Genomic DNA, 13,536 nt, shown 5'->3' on the forward strand with positions numbered 1-13,536 from the left:
CCTGACTGAATTCACAGGTTCAGAGCAAACATTTTTTACAGTCATAAATCAAAAACTTAAATATTACCTTATAGTATGTGCTAAAGATATTATAACTGAGATTAATGCATGTAACAACTAACAAGCATTTCATAAAGCTTACACACATTGTTATAAATCCAATACCCATCTTACCATACTAACACACAGGTCAGCTGGACTGGCTTCCAGCAATGAATTTGTCAGTGTTCAGCTGAGGCCTAAAGCCTTGGCAAGAGCTGGTATCAGTGTCACACTCATCTCTTCACGCACCCCCTCTGAAAAAGGCCTGCATAAATAGATGCTAAGTGCAGGAAGCCCTTGTCAGTCAGGGGGACAGTATTCCTCTTTATTCCTGGCCTTTGCTGTTGTCTAGGGCAGTGGTTCTCAAAGCCGGTCCGCCGCTTGTTCAGGGAAAGCCCCTGGTGGGCCGGACCGGTTTGTTTACCTGCCGCGTCCGCAGGTTCGGCCGATCGCGGCTCCCACTGGCTGTGGTTCGCCACTCTAGGCCAATGGGGACTGCGGGAAGGGCAGCCAGCATGTCCCTTGGCCCACGCCGCTTCCTGCAGCCCCCATTGGCCTGGAGCGGCGAACCACGGCCAGTGGGGGCCGCGATCGGCCGAACCTGCGGACGCGGCAGGTAAACAAATCGGTCCGGCCCACCAGGGGCTTTCCCTGAACAAGCGGCGGACCGGCTTTGAGAACCACTGGTCTAGGGTGTAGCGTTGCCATATGCTGTTCAACAGTGGCTGGTTTCCACTCCAGGAGTAGTGGGCACTGCAGTGATGGGTGGAGTGATTTGTATCTGTGTGATTTGAGAGGTGCTGCAGAGCCCTTTGGGATGAAAGTCTCAATGAGAATATCAGCCATTACAATGCCTCATTTTTTGGGAGGTGGCGGGGCGGGGGGGGAAAGGAAGCGGGAATGTGCCTTTGAATATTGGAGTACTGCTCCCTGATGTGCCTCAGGGGTGGCGAGGAGAATGCTGTTATAATGAATGGGAAAGAGATTCTTTATCTGACGCTTTATCTGCTGAACACAGTCCGACCCTGTTTTTTCCCTGGCTCCATTAGCTCCCACACTGATTAGGCACAACTTACCTGTGCTGCCCAGTATCACCAGTCAAGTCAATGGATCTATACCCATACCAAGGCTCCCTAAGGCAGTGGTACCCAAACTTTTTACTAAGGCAGACTACCCCTGCCCCATCCCCTCCCCTTCCAACCCTCCAACCTCCTACTACCCCCTCCCCTTCCCAGCCCTCCAGCCCCCTACACCTCCTCTCCCTTCCCCTTCTCAGCCCAAGCTCCATGCTTGGCTCTCCCAGCCTGGCCACCTCCTGCAGGGTCAGCAGACCCCTCTCTGCTGCCGGGGTCACTACCAGGCTGCTGACTGTGTGCTCGCTGACTTCAGCTGCTTCCCCTGCACTGCTGCCGCCAAGATCTCCACCCCACACCACTGCCTGCTGCCCAGGGGAAGCAGCACCATGGTGGGTGCAGGGGGAAATGCCTCTGGGCCTACTTCTTTCCCACAACTACACCCTTCCCGCAATTTGGGAAACAGTGCCCTAAGTCCTGGGCCAGATTTGGAAGTCATGGAAAGGACATGGACTAAAGCTGGGCATAAAGATCTGGGTTTTTCTGTACGCTGGAAGTCTGAAACATTGAAAAAAAATTGTTTTAGGTTGACCAGAAGACAGGTTTTTTTTGGTAATTTTTAGAGAAACAAAAAGTAAAAATTCATTTTGGGTCAGTGGAAAAGTTCTGGTTCAAGAGAATCAAAGTGTTTTGTAATTTCGGACCGTTTGTAAACGTTTTTGATTTCGTTTTAAGAAAATTAAAGGACATTTCAAAATGTTGATTCGAAACATTTAGATTTTTTTCAGATTTATTTCGGGGGGGGGGAGGGGACTGATTTTCGACGAACACAATTCCGTGAAACTGACATGAATTTGGTACATTTTTCTGGTTTGTCAAACCTGCATTTTTCACTGAAAAAAGTTTCAGCTGAAAATTTTCACTCACTTCCCCTGCTGACACGCTACCCAGCACGTCCTCGAAACCCCCCCAGTTATCGCTTTTTTTGTGGATCGAAAACGTTGCACGGAGCTTGTCCCGCTTCTGCCCTTGGCTCCTGCCTGTGATCTCTGGGGGAGTGCGAGGAGCCGATGTGGAGGCAGGTTTGGAAACTCCCAGGACTCACGAGCCAGGCAGTTTGGTGACTACAAATACCTGATGTGCTGCCTGCTCCCCTCTAAGAGCCCATGCAACAGGGCATCTCAAAATGCCCTCTTAGCATAACTGCGGGGGAGAGGACAGATCCTTTGGAAGATGACACTGTCCCCCTTCCATTTCCATTCTGCCTTTTGTGCTTGCTTTCTCCTTTCTCAGCCAGCCAGGCCGGCAGTTACATCAGCTGCTTTCCCAGTCCTTGACAGAGCTGTTTAGTTCTCCCATCCCACTGGGTAGCGTGGGCTGATTGTATTTTTCTTTGCTTAATGGAATGATTATTATAGCCTTGCCCCGCATGCCGCTGCAAGGGGGCTGGAGCCCATGCGGCCCTGCAGAATGGAGTTCGGCTCCCCTGCCAAGCCAGCATGGCAAAGGTGAGGCTCCTCCACGTGCCGGCTTAGATCCCACTCGCCGCTGTCGGCTGAGCGAAATCCAGTGACCTACTGAGCTGCTTTTTAACAGAAATCTCTCTCTATTCAGTGAGTTTAGTGCATGTGAAAGGTGATCCAAAGTCCTCCCTCTCCACAGAGCAGGCACAGCGTGGGCCACAGAGCATGCTCCCGCCATGCTGCTTTGTGGAGCGGCGCTTTAGGGACCGCTTCTAGGGGTGATCAGGTCCACACCCCCTTTGGCCCCTCTGCTGGGATTGCAATTAGAGCCAGTTCTCTGATTCCCAGACCAAGAGGACCTGGCCTGAGAACCACCATGCTCATTACACATCAACTAGTAAGGGCTTCTGCCCACTTCTGTCTTGGGCACCATTCCAGTCGGTGATGTAGGTGGGAAAGTGCACGGGTAGTGGCTTTGGCATGTTACATTTTGAGGGGGAAATCACAGATAAGCTATGAGAACACAGAATACTGCCCAGAATACAGAACCTGCCCATTCCTGACATTTGGGGTTTAGCCTGGCAAAGCCCAACCCCCTGCTTGGCCCACTACCGGTCCCCACCATTTGTCTTCCTCTTTCTCCTTTTTCAGAGTGTTTTACACCAGTCCCTCCAAGGCCTCTCTGGATCTCTCTTTTTCTGAATGGCGAATCTATCTGCGGTGTCTGCAGACAATCAAATTCAAAGGGGCTTAGTCATGCCTGTCCAGGACATTCCTGTAGCAAAACTTACAAAAAGTGCAAGCTCGGGGCTACTGCATAAGCCTGTCACCTCGGGAGTGACAGCCTGCCTGTGGCAGCAGTGAAGGACTTTGCTCGTCCTCCATCTTAGTCCTGAACGTTTGTTTCTGTGCAGAATCACTACAGAATGCTGCCTCGTTTTCTGCCTGCTTGGGAAAGATACATGACTGGACCCTGGCTGCAGGGCCAGGACTGTGATGCAGTAGCAGGGCTATGCGGGCCCAAGATAGGAACAGCTGTGGGTCAGGAGAGAGGGGAGTGGAGGGTAGGACTGGAATACTAGAGGATCTGCAAGTTGAGATCATGAAGTCTCAGCAGGGGGCAGGAATGGAGTAGCAGGAGGATGCTGCGAATCAGAATTGACTATGCTCTTTTAAAAGAGAAAACAATCCTACACAGACACACCCCCAGTTGCAGTCTTCTTCCTGGGCAAAATAAGAGTAACAAAACTCATTGTTTCCCCGCTCTCCCTGTCCTTTCCCTCTGTTGTCCCCGATTATGTCCTGTCTGCATTCTAAAGGGTACGCAACCTGGGCAGGAAGGTTTGGATAGTGGGATCCTGTCGCAGGTACTGCTGGAACAGAAATAAGGAATACTAAACCCACTGTTTTCTTCTGGGCTTTGTGGACTTTAATTCTGTACACTGATAGCCCAATGAGGGGTGCTAAGGCAGGTAGGACAGAGGTGCATCAGCAGAGCTGTGTGAGGGCCCAGTAGGGCTGGCGGAGGCCTCCCAGTGATATCTGGTGACACTGCTCACCAACAAACCAAGGGCCGGTGTGGATTTTGTTAGCAAACACTCTTCAGTTTGGGTGTGTCTGGGGGTGGAGGTGCGGGGGGCTATCTGACTGGCTAAAATTAAAGAGCTGGCTCAGGCTGAATCCTCCCGAAAGGCTGAAAGAATTTGGTTAACTTAAAAAAAAAGTCCCTGCATCTCTTCACTTCTTGGCTCCTGCTCGGAATGGAAGCTAGGACAGGCCATGCAACAGGGGACGATGAGGGGAAGGGCTGTAGGAGATGGGACCAGCATCATGAGCTGGTAGGATCCCAATTATCTGGACTCCTTGGGCATGTGGGTAACTGGGAAGCAAGCTGAAGGAAGGATTGGATTGTCAGGGGCTGGCATGCCCAGCACCTGTAGAACTCACAGTGTCATGTGGTGTTTCTGACCTGATGGGTGATCTCAGAGAGCCTGTTCTTCTGCCAGTCCCAATCCTATCTTGCAGACAAGTGCTCTGGCTGCTGCATCTGCACTCACTGGGTGGCGATAAGTGGAGGGCAGTGGGAAGTGGAGTGCCCTGGCCCCAGCCCCAGCCCACTCCGCTCTGCTCTCCTGGCTCCCAGCCTTGGGACTTGGGGGCAGGGGGGGAACCGGCCCCCAGCACTCACCAGCGGCGCGGCTGGGAGCCGGAGGAGCAGAGTGGGCTGGGGCCAGGTTCCTCCACTTATCGCCGCCCAGTGTGTGCAGGGCGGACCCGACCCCTGCTGCCATCCTCAAGGGAAGGGGGGTGGAGTGGGGGTGGGGCTGGGGCAGAGCAGGGGTGGGAAGAGGTGGGGCGGAGCAGGGGCAGGGCTATGGGGAAGAGGGGTGGAGCAGGTGCCCCAAATTTCCTGGTGCCCTACGCAGCTGTGTACTTTGCGTACGGGTAAGGATGGCCCTGCCTGAGACCTTCTAACTCCTTCCCGCCAGCCCCAAGACTTCCTCTTCCAGCCATCCTCACCTGACTGAACGAACACCCTATGGTGCCTCCCGGTAACCGAAAGGGCCTTTGCGGAGTCCTCAGATGTGACACCACATCTCATGTCCAGCACGGGCTTCTCATCCCACAGCTGCACACATAAAATAACATTAGCAGAGCACGTTACCTCACATTCTCCACACGGTCTCTCGCTCCCTCGGCTCCCTGAGGGTGCTCTGTGCAAGGGGACTGCTTCCAGGTTCCCCCCTCTGCTCCTCTCACCCTGCAGGTTTGGCTTGTTTGCCTTTTTCGGTGCCAGCTCCCCAAGAAGCCTGTAGGGTGACCATTTTACTGCTTGCAGTTAGGCAGATGGGCAAATGGTCAACATTTCTTTTCTCACCTCGGGAGAACAGAAAGGGTTAGTCAGTGCACTGTGCCCCACTGCACACACACATGCTTGCTCCATGGCAGCATAGCCAGGGAACACTGCATGTCATGTTGGCATAGCACATCTTATGCGTGTGCGTCAGGTCTTGTACGGAGACTGCCACGTCAGAGTGGTTTCCCCGTGCCCATGTGTTTCATGACATCATTTCCAGGGCCCATCACACAGCGATTCCTATCCTGGCATTGCAGTTCTCTGTATTTCATACAGCAACCGCCTGGTTAGCATCATGGTTCTTAACTCCCCTCTCCATGTATTTCATGGCCACATTGCCAGGGGAGGTGGCCCAGAGCACTGTGCCGACGTTGCCTTTCTCGGCCCCAGTGTTGGGGGATATGAGAGGCAGACTGCTAGGTGGACACCTCTGGTCTCCGTTTTCCCTTTTTTCTGCTCAGGGTTGCATTAGGCTCTCTCATTAATTAACTGTTTTATCATTCTCCCTGCAGGGCGGTTTCCCCCCTGCCCCCAAGCCTGCTCCTCCCCCCCACAAGTGGAGGCCTGGGGCCACCCCTCCCCCCCCGCGGGGGGGCTACGTAGGGCACCAAAATGGCTAGGGACGGCCCTGGTCTTGGGATCTGGCTGAAAGGGACTTGCATTAGTTCATCCATGGGGATTACTTGTGATGAACAGAATAAGAATTTGCTCCTTCGGTGTGGAGTGGAGCTGCACTGACAGGGTTTTCCTGCCATGGCCTTCAAAGAGCACCTGCCATCCTTCAGTGAGCACCCCGCTCCTGAGTCTTGGAACCAGGACCAGAGTGAGCATGACAGGTGGTGAAATGTCCTAATGCAAAGCCCCACGGTGGGGGCCGCAAAGACCCAAGCCCTGGAGTGCAGGAAACCCGGGGCTGTGAGTGGCCCCTGGGGCAGGACACCCCAGCAATCAGAGAGGGCCTGTTGGACACATGTGGTGCAGTTAGGTGTGCACAGAACCATAGAAGATTAGGATTGGAAGACACTTCAGGAGGTCATCTAGTCCAACGCCCTGCTCCAAGCAGCACCAACCTCAGCCATGCAGTCCCCCATCAGGTGGGTCCTCTCCGGAGGGTCACCTGCCTTCTGTCCAGCAGCTCCTGGGCTGAGCCCCATGCGGTTGGGAGAGCTCCCGCCCTCTCTTTCTCCGCAGGGCGGAGGTGTGGTGGCGGAAAGGGTGGCCCCCGATTTGGGCTGCGCAGCTGGCCGGCTGCTGCTGGAGGCTGGAGCGTTGCTTGGCCCTGCAGCTCTTTAGTAGCCGCTCTGCGCCCCTCATCTGCGTCGACCCCCGGGCACCGCTGGCTGTGCGGCCCCCTTCCCCTCTCCCACCCGGCTCCCCGCGCTCTCCCTGCTGCCCCCGGCTCCCCCCTGGGGCCGGCTCCGCGGCGCTCGGGGGAGGGCGCACGGCGCAGGAGGGCTCCCCAGGCGCAGCGCCTCCAGCCAAGGTCACGGCGCCGAGCCGCGGGTCTCAGGAGAGGCGCAGCCCCGCCCCCGCTCACGCTGCTGCCGCTGTCATTCCCGTCGGGGGCCCGCCGGGTGTCCCGGCCAGGCGCTATGTGCCGGGCTCCAGCCACGGGGCGCGAGTCGGGGGCCGGCGGGGTGCTCGCTGGGGAGCCGCTGTGGCTCGGGGCTGAGGGGGCAGCCGCCGCGGTCCGTGTCTAACCCCCTCGCGGGCGGCGGGGCCCGCTGGCTTTCCCCGCTTTGTCTCTGCCCCGAGAGCGGCGCCCCGCGCCCCTCCCTCCGCGCTGCCCGGCCGCCTGGCCCTGCGCCGCAGCATGGACACGCCGCAGCCGGGGGGCTGAGCGGAGCGCGGAGATGGAGACGGCAGGAGCCTGCGTGCGTCGCTCCCAGCCGCCTGCACCTCCGGCAGAAACTTCCCGGGGCAGCCCGCTCCCTCCCCAGCCCTGCTGCTGCCCGGCGCCGAGCCCTGGCCGGCCGCGCTGCTGGTGGGCAAGGCGGGAGGAGTAGAAAACACCGAGCGGAAGGACGGGAGGGGCAGCCGCCAGCCAAGGTAAGGCGCGCGGCTCCCGGGGGCAGCTCTGCGGCGGGTCTGGGGAGGGCCGAGGGCGGGGAGGAATTGGGGGCGACCAGCAGCCGTGCCCGGCTCACCCCAGCCCCTCGCTTGGAGTCCGAGGCTAGTTCTGCAGCAGGAGCCAGCCCCAGGGCTGCTGGCTTTGCCGGCTGTGTTCAGAGCGCTTCCCTCGGCGCGTTTGCCCGGCTTTCATGACAGGGCTGTCGGGTGGGCGCGCAGCGGGAGAGGTCTTTGCTTGGTGACCTGTGAGGAGTAATGGCCATGGTGTGCAGACTTGCCTGGTTTGTGATGATCAAACAGCCATGGGGGGGTAGACTACACAACTCCCTTCCAGGAACACACCCAAGCACACACAGAAATAGTATATCCCTATACCCTCAATCCACATACACACACACACGCACCCCTCTGTATGCACACACAGCCCTCGCCACACAACCCCCCCCGCCCACAGCACCCTCTGTCCAACTTGCACACTCGCATCCCTACAAGTTCACAAAGTCCTCTGTGCATATACACAGCTCTGTACATACACTCAAAGCCCAGCCCAGTCCTATGCACTCCTGGCCCCAGAATACACACACATGTCTGCGTGCCCTGCCTGGGGCACCATGTGTGTTGCTTTGTGCCTGGAGTGCACTGCGTATTAGCCCCTTGGCTGGAACAGAGAGGGTGAAATGTGCAAAGAGTCCTATGTGTTCCAAAGCCACACCCTGAAGTGGCTGTGCACTCGTACACACAATGACTCCCCCAAAACCACTGTCCTGGAAATTGAAGTGTGCTCCTAGAGAGGTGTGCAAGCACATAGGCTAGGGCCCCACCATAGCAACTTAGAAATGTATCAAATGCACACTCCATAAATGTATGTACATCCCTATGCATGCATGCCAACAGCTCCGAATTGCATCTCATGCTGGGACGTGCACACACACCCCCTCAAAAATGTGTGTGCATTCCTGTGCCTGCATGCCGAGACCCCACGTGTGCATGCGCACAGATGGTCTCTGAATTTTATCCCTCTCTAGGAAAACAGGTGTCACTTTTAACTTCTGCAGCTGCTGCTCCTCTGCCGCACCAAGGGTGAGGTCTGCAGACTTGCTCATTAGGGGCCAGTGCTTGTGTTTGCAAGTGTTCCCCACTTTTGAACTGAAATGTGTGGGTGTGGGAGCATCTATACAGCAAAGGTAAAGTGCTGATGCATTTAATGCTTTGGTCAGTGGCCCTTGGCTTCTGCTGTGCCAGCATTGTGCACTGGGGGTGAGCAATTTATAATCAAGAGACCATCTTGTGAAACCTACTGCACTGCAACCATGGTAGCTCAGTTTCTATGGGGATGGTTTAAAGCCTTCTTCAGAGTGTATATTCCCAGGGAACTGTAACTCTCCTTGGCAGCTCCTTTAGCACTGGAAAGACCAATGTTTGATTCTCAGGGGGATTGATGCGCATGAGAGAGGACTGTTTGATGCTCAGGGAGTAGGATCTTTGATTGGGAAGTTGTTTATTGCACTGCAGAGACTGCAGCTTAGTTTCTCTGGGGGGCAAGATCCTTGCATAAGCGCTATCCTTATTGCATTGCATTTGGATCACTTGGGATTTTGCACACTGTCATTGCTGCATGTCTCGAGTTTGATTCGCCAGTGCTGGGAGAGGAGTTGGTTTCCTGTTGCTTTCTGCAGACTGCCCATTTGACAACGTCCCCTTCTCCAGGGTGAGTGGAAATTCATTCTCTGTTTGTTCAGCCCTGGGCTCCCTCACTGGTCTCCCAAGCTTGGGTTAGAGGAATAATTCTTTTTTGAAAAGGCAATGGATCTAATGAATAAAACCAAAGATTGTGTAAATCACAGGAATTAGGAGATCAGTGGCTGGCCTTGCATTACTTCTCCTTTGTAGTTACGGTTTTAATAATCTTGGCAGCGGGTTACCTCTGTTCCCCCATTGATGCAATCTTTGTGTTGCTAATGTTGGGACCCCTGGTGTCGATTAGGCTGTATCACTTTGACCCGTTTTCACCACCAGGCTAGCTAAACATGCTGAGACATGGTGATAAAAGAGGGTTTTGCTCACTGAAGCCTTATCCACATTAGAGCCAAAATATTCAAAACTGGGTGTCTGAAGTTGTGCTTCTGAGTCCAGTGTTTTGGAGCTAAATTAGTGGCCTGATTTGCAAAAGTGTTGAGCACTCAGCATCTCCTATCGACCTGAATATGAAGTGTTGGATGCTCAGGGCTTTTGGACATCAGGTGCAGATGCTGCCGTGTTCTAAGCCGGCAGAACCTCTGGCATGGTCTCAAGGTGTAGCCCCCTGTAGCGATCTTGGGAATAATCCAACGGGACATTCGGATGTCACATCAAAAAGAAAATGTCCCAGTTGAGTGTGAATGATAGTGCTCTGTGACCAGTGCACTTGGCGACCCAGCAGAGCCCCCAAGATTGGGAACCTGAGTAACCGGCAGACAGCGCCCCCTAGTCAGGGAGCTGATACCAACTCAGCCTTTTCAAGAACAGATTGTGAATGTTGTTTGTCTAAGTGTTCAGAAAGTACAGTGAATTGAAAGGGAGCTGTGCAACGTGGACATGCAGAGCAGACACAAACACCAGGGGCACTTCCACTCACGAAGGAATGGGCAGTGCTAAGGTGAGGGCAAAGTAACGGGCTCTCACAGCTGATTAGAAAATTAGGCCTCTTCTCCATCAGTTCCAGTTTCCAGCAAGGAGCTCTCGGATTCAGCCCGACTTCCTGTGCATCCTGAACAGGAGAAAAGGAAGAGTGAGAAGGGAAGTGATGAAGGCCTAGAGCCTGCGTCTGGCCTAAGCCAGGCTGCGACCTGCTGCGTTTCAGAGCAGAAGTGCAGGGCTTAGTGATTATCTCTGGCTCCAGCAGGTGGCAGATTCTTGACAGAGGTAAATGGCTGGGAAAGAAAAGTGCCACCTTCTAAATTAGCATTGGAAGAGGCCGAGCTGGGCTCAGGTGAGAAAGAGGCTTTTCTGTCTCTGTTGATAACATTTTGTACAAACTCAGAAATCTGTGGCGCTGATAAACTTCTTCATGTGTGAGCTGGGCTGGTTCCAGGCCAGGCCTTTAGAATAATGCATAGAAGCAAAGGGTCAAATCCACTTCTGTGAGAAATCTCAGAGCAGGATGGAATTTAAAGATAAGGCAGATACTAGTGGTGCCTTGTCTTATCCGGTACCCATGGCAGGCCACGCCTGGATCAATCTCAGGAGCCCTTCTGGGTATGATAGGTGCATGGAGCATGCTCAGAGGGTTAGCTGCCAAATTCCTGAGAGATTGACACCAGAATCAGTTGCAAATCAAAGGAGCATCAAGATCAAGGGAATGCTTTCCCCATTTGCTTTTTGTTCACCCCTGGCTGTTGAGGAATAGAGATCTCCTACTGCTTATATGGAGCTTTGCAAACACCAGTCCTGCTGCTGCTTCTGTTGAAATCAATGGCAAACTCTCCTGGCTTTCAGTGGAAACATTAGTTAATCTTGCCTCACAACCACCCCCTGGGAGTTAGCTGTAGTTAAAGCCAGCTTTCTCACAGCAAGATTACGCAGCTGTTATAAAGCATTCATACAATGCCATAAATATACATGGTTCTCCCAGAAATACATGAGACTTGTTCTCTGCCCCGAGGAACCGACAGGCTGAATGAGACAAGGCACAGAGCAGCAGACTTGGTGAGGCTGGGGTGCGGATTATTGAGGAAGAGAAGGGAGTTGGGGTCACTTGAAGAGATGAGGCTTAAGGAGGGATTCAAAGGGATGACGGGGTAGTCAGAACCCTTGCTTGGGACTCGGGAGACCTGGATTCAATTCTTTGTTCTGCCATGGGCTGTGTGTGACCCTGAACAAGACTCAAGATCTTCCTGTGCCTCAGTTTCCCCATCTGTAAAATAGGGGTATTACACTGCCCTGCCTTCCCATGAGGATCAGTACAGTACAGATTGTGCGGTATTTGGTACTGTAGCCCTGGGGGCCAGAAAAGAACCTATAGCTAGAAGGTGACACCGCTGGTCATGACAGAACTGAGACTAGCACTCAAGTCTGGGAGCTCCTCATCACTGGGTATTGTACTGTTGCCTCTCCAGAGGTCTGGGAGTTATGGGAAGGCTCTTCACATTTGTAGTCCAGTTACTCATTGGAGCTATAGTCTGGCTGTACTGTGCACAGTCGCCTGCTCCCTCTTTACCACCTGTAGGGGAGACAGTCCTCTAACTTTTCCAGTTGCTCCTGCCCCAGTTCCATTTAACAAATGCTGGGGAGTTTGGAAGATGGGAGGCAGAGAAGGGGAGCTGACCTACCGTGGTCCTTCACACCTCTAGGCCACCCAATCAAATCCAGTTCAGTGCAGGAGTGGTGAAAAGGTGTTACCATCAGCTCATTGGCAACATGCATGCAAAGTGGTGGTGGCGGCATTAGTCAGGTTCTTAGTAGACGGGTGTCCCCATCACAAGACCAAACAGCACGAATGGCACCCTCGTTGGCAGCCTCAGTAGAGCAAGTGAGAGCTAAAGGGGACTGCTGCCCCCCCCCCACATCCCAGAAGTGGCTCCTCTAGGCCAGGGTCACAGCACGTGATAGAGCAGTGGGGGGGAAGCTGTTCTGAGGACAGGGGAATTCAGTCTCCACAGCATGTCAATTAGCCAGCTGCTTTCGCCAGCCCTAAATTACAGTGGAAACCAAAAAGATTTGGGGGCTTGGCATGCTCTTGAGCATCAATTCAAGCTGCAGTGTGAAGGTTCAAGTCTAAGCAAATAAGACTTCTTCAGGGATTTCACACACACACAGGGCCAGATCCTCAATTGGCGTAGATTGGTGTCGCTCTGCTGGGTCAAGGCTTATTTACATCAGTGGTGGCTCTGTTGCACACACCAGCATGGCTGCATTTCTACTTCCCCATCTGCTCTGTCCTTGCCCTGTTTCCTTCCTCTCTCTTTGTCCTTCATCCTGGCTCCTGATGGGAGGAGTTCCCAGGGTGTGCACCAGGGCAGGGCAGGACTTCGGGTGCCTTGGTAGGCTGGGGAATGGGACGCTCTGGACATTGGAGTCTTGCAGGGCTTTGCGTGGAGCCAACTCCACCAGCTGTTCTGACCAGCTTTGGAAACAGAAGCTCCTGTCCGTCCACATCCGGTCTTCACAGCATGTCTCGAGCAGGGTGGATTAATGCCCAATGATGTTAAAAACACTCCGAGCTCTTTGGTGTTCTTGCTCGCTCTTTAAAATTAATCAAAAGCTGGCTTCCGCAGCCAGTCGATAGTGAGATTTATCACTTAAACAGCATTATTGATTGCATGGGAAGCCTGGTTTCATATTGATAGATATGTACGCATGCAGACAAGCTGGTGAGCCCTGTGCTATTAAAGGCACAGAACGTTTTGTGTCTGACCTACCCCCACAGCTGGGGAGCCACATCTGGTGCCCAGGGGGCATCAGCCTGGCAGAGCCAGCACTCCCTATTTGAGTGAGAGCAGTGGTCTCTTTGTGTGGCACCATGGCCAAAGTTGGCCTTTCCTTCCTTGTCCACTGGGCTTTCTACAGGGCGACACCTTAACAGGGCCTGGTTACTGCCTGACTGTCAGCGTTCAGATTTGCTGCTTATACGGGAGCCGCCTGCTGTGTTAGCCTCTCTTGTACCCCCATGCTCACCTCTGCCTTTGGAGAAGCTCACCATGCTAGCAGGAAGTGGGACAGCGATATAGGCAGAGCACCTTCTTAGCTCACTGTGGAAGTGCTTGTCCACAGTGCTGGCTGGGCTGGTTAATGAATTGTAGGTGTCCTACCGCAGATCCTGCTGCTGCCGTCAGTGCCCCCTAGAGGAGCAGCTGGCCTGGCATGGAGCCTTCATCTGGAAAGTTGACAGCAAGGCTGGGAGTATGTTAACATGTGGGATGGGCACCTCGAGTGAGACGAAGGAACCTTTATTAGCCGTTGCTTTGATCTTTCTGAGCAGGCTAGTGGTAGACCCATCAAAGGAGCCCTGCGGTGCCCTCCTCACGGTCCATATATTCCAACGGGGTGGCCATGA

The 13,536-nt window shown here is 54.0% G+C and overlaps 1 protein-coding gene and 1 long non-coding RNA gene across 2 annotated transcripts in view; one reads left to right on the top strand and one right to left on the bottom strand.

The window, feature by feature from the left end:
- Nucleotides 1-1,929: 1,929 nt before the first annotated feature.
- On the bottom strand, nucleotides 1,930-6,820 carry LOC122461628. The gene is made up of 3 exons (XR_006283644.1): nucleotides 6,506-6,820; nucleotides 5,099-5,207; nucleotides 1,930-3,302 (listed from the first exon to the last, which is right to left on the bottom strand). It is a non-coding gene; the product is annotated as an uncharacterized LOC122461628 (long non-coding RNA).
- Nucleotides 6,821-7,157: 337 nt separating this feature from the next.
- Nucleotides 7,158-13,536, top strand: part of FRMPD3 (FERM and PDZ domain containing 3) — a 146,088-nt gene continuing 139,709 nt past the window's right edge. Inside the window, exon 1 of the mRNA XM_037909522.2 lies at nucleotides 7,158-7,484. The gene's annotated coding sequence lies outside the window, so the exon portion shown is untranslated. The remainder of the gene's footprint in view (nucleotides 7,485-13,536) is intronic.

This window comes from Chelonia mydas, chromosome 9, assembly GCF_015237465.2.
Source record: "Chelonia mydas isolate rCheMyd1 chromosome 9, rCheMyd1.pri.v2, whole genome shotgun sequence".
In the NCBI taxonomy this organism is placed as follows: domain Eukaryota; kingdom Metazoa; phylum Chordata; order Testudines; family Cheloniidae; genus Chelonia; species Chelonia mydas.